We start from the raw sequence: 2993 nt of genomic DNA on the forward strand, positions 1-2993 counted from the left end.
AAATTTTCCAAAAGTAATTGATTGTGAGAGCCAAATGAATCGAAAGATTCATGTTTGGTTCGGGAAGAGATCCTAGACATTTTGAAATGAATGGAAAGAGAGTCTACTTTCATTAAGTGATTTATTAGATAATCGAAAACAAAAAATCTTGAGAACTATTTGAAACTTAGAAGAATTACGGGAAGGGGCCATTGAAAAACTGGAAAAAGCCCAAGCCCACTTAAGGAAAGTCGAAACGGAAGCAGATCGATTTTGGGTGAATGGCTATTCTAAGATTGACCGAGAAAAATTGAATTTAATTAATTCAAATTATATGACTTTGGAACAATTAGAAAATTACAAAAACAAAGCCATTCATTTTGAACAACAAAGAGTGATTAATCAAGTCCGACAATGGGTTTTACAACAAGCCTTACAGGAAGCTCTAGGAACTCTAAAGAGTTGCTTGAACAACGAGTTACATTTACGTACTGCCAGTGCTAATATTGGCATGTTTGGGACGATGAAAGAAAAAATAACTGATTAGTCTTTCTATTATAAAATAGAGCATAGGCATTATTTTTTTCTTCTAAAAATATTAAATTAAGAAATTTTCATGGTAACCATTCGTGCATATGAAATTAGTAAAATTATCTGTGAACGCATTGAGCAATATAATACTAAAGTAAAAATTGCAAATACAGGTATCGCACTTCAAGTAGACGACAGTATTGCTTGTATTTATGGTCTTGATGAAGTAATGGTGGGTGAATTAGTGGAATTTGAAGAGGGTACTATAAGCATTGCTTTGAATTTGGAATCCAAAAATGTTGGTGTTTGTATTAATGGGTGATGGTTTAATTATACAAGAGGGAAGTTCAGTAAAAGCAACAAGAAGAATTGCTCACATACCTGTAAGTGAGGCTTATTTGGGTCTTGTTATAAATGCCTTGGCTAAACCAATTGATGGTCGAGGAGAAATTTCAGCTTCAGAATCTCAATTAATTGAATCTCCTGCTCCCGGTATTATTTCGAGACGTTCCATATATGAGCCTCTCCAAACAGGACTTAATCTTATTGATTCGATGATCCCCATAGGACGTGGCCAACGAGAACTAATTATTGGAGATAGACAAACAGGTTAAACAGTAGTAGCCACAGATACTATTCTCAGTCAACAGGGACAAAATGTAATATGTATTTATGTAGCTATTGGTCAAAAAGCATCTTTTGTGGCTCAAGTGGTGAATACCTTACAAAAAAGAGGAGCAATGGAATACACTATTGTAGTAGCTGAAACAGTGGATTCTCCAACTACATTATAATACCTCGCCCCTTAGACAGGAGTAGCTCTGGTTGAATATTTTATGTACCATGAACGTCACACTTTAATCATTTATGACGATCTCTCCAAACAAGCACAGGCTTATCGCCAAATGTCTCTTCTATTACGAAGACCACCTGGTCACGAAGCTTATCCAAGGGATTTTTTTATTTACATTCACGTCTTTTGGAAAGAGCCGCTAAATTAAGTTCTCAGTTAGGCGAAGGAAGTATGACTACTTTACCAATAGTTGAAACTCAATCGGGAGATGTTTCAGCTTATACTCCTACTAATGTAATTTCCATTACAGATGGCCAAATATTCTTATATGCAGATCTATTCAATGCTAGAATCAGACCCGCTATTAATGTAGGTATTTCTGTTTCCAGAGTTGGATCGGTGGCTCAAATTAAAGCCATGAAAAAAGTAGCTGGTAAATTAAAATTGGAATTAGCACAATTCGCAGAATTAGAAGCTTTTGCCCAATCCGCTTCTGATCTCGATAAAGATACTCAAAATCAATTAGCAAAAGGTCAATGATTGCGCGAGTTGCTTATACAATCCCAATCAGCTCCTCTTACCATGGAAGAACAAATAATAACTATTTATACCAAAACGAATGGTTATCTTGATTTATTAGAAAATAGACAGGTAAGGAAATTTCTTGTTGAGTTACGTGCTTACTTAAAGAAGAATAAACCTCAATTCAAAGAAATCATATCTTCTACCAAGATGTTTCCTAGGGAAGCAGAAGTCCTTTTGAAGGAAGCTATTCAAGAACAGATGGGCCTCTTTTTACTACAAGAACATGTGGGAAAAAATTGATTAATCATTTAACAACTTTATAATTTCACTTCAAATTCTTATAATTAGTATCTTTTAATATATTTTTATTTCATTTGAATATATATATATATATATATATATATATATATATATATATATATATATATTAATATATAAATAAAATGAATTTGAATGAAAATAGAATTAAAAAAATAGAATAAATAAAATAAAAGGACAAGGTATAAATTGGATATATATGCAAATATATGCAAACAATTTGTAATGGACTCTTCTATTTTTTTTTTCTTTTATTCTTTAACCTTATTAACTAAAAAAGGTTAAAGAATAAAAGAATTCTATATTCTATATATAGAAAAGATATAGAAAATAAATAAAATTCAATTTGTTATAAATACCTAAAACTAAATTAAGAAATTAAAATAAATAATTGACAAATTAATTAAAAATTCTAGATTCATTCTATAAGAAAAAAGATAGATTCAAATAGAATAAATAGAGAATATAAGCAGGTAGCGGAAATTGAACCCGCATCGTTAGCTTGGAAGACTAGGGGTTATAGTCGACGTTGATTCATCATTTTGATTTCAGTCTCTAATTCAAAACCGAACGTGAAACTTTTGTTTCATTCGACTCCTTTACAGAAAAAATTAAGAGATGAAAAATAAAAAAATTGACCAGTAACATCAATGTCATCCTTTTTGTTTTGTATGAATAAGTTTAAAACATCTTGATTTTTAGATGATCTATTATAGATGTATTAAAATATCAACATTTGATTCTCATAAAACATGAGATTATTTATTGTTTTGCACATACTCACTTCTAAGGAGTTAAGTCTATAATGAATCTCGCTCATACCTAGGGAACAAAGGTTTTTTTTTTC

At 31.1% G+C, this 2993-nt stretch overlaps 1 pseudogene; it reads left to right on the plus strand.

Annotated features, from left to right (window-relative positions):
- Positions 1–285: 285 nt before the first annotated feature.
- LOC121173654 (ATP synthase subunit alpha, chloroplastic-like) lies at positions 286–2128 on the plus strand (annotated as a pseudogene).
- Positions 2129–2993: the final 865 nt, after the last annotated feature.

Source organism: Glycine max, chromosome 16 (assembly GCF_000004515.6).
Source record: "Glycine max cultivar Williams 82 chromosome 16, Glycine_max_v4.0, whole genome shotgun sequence".
NCBI lineage: Eukaryota > Viridiplantae > Streptophyta > Magnoliopsida > Fabales > Fabaceae > Glycine > Glycine max.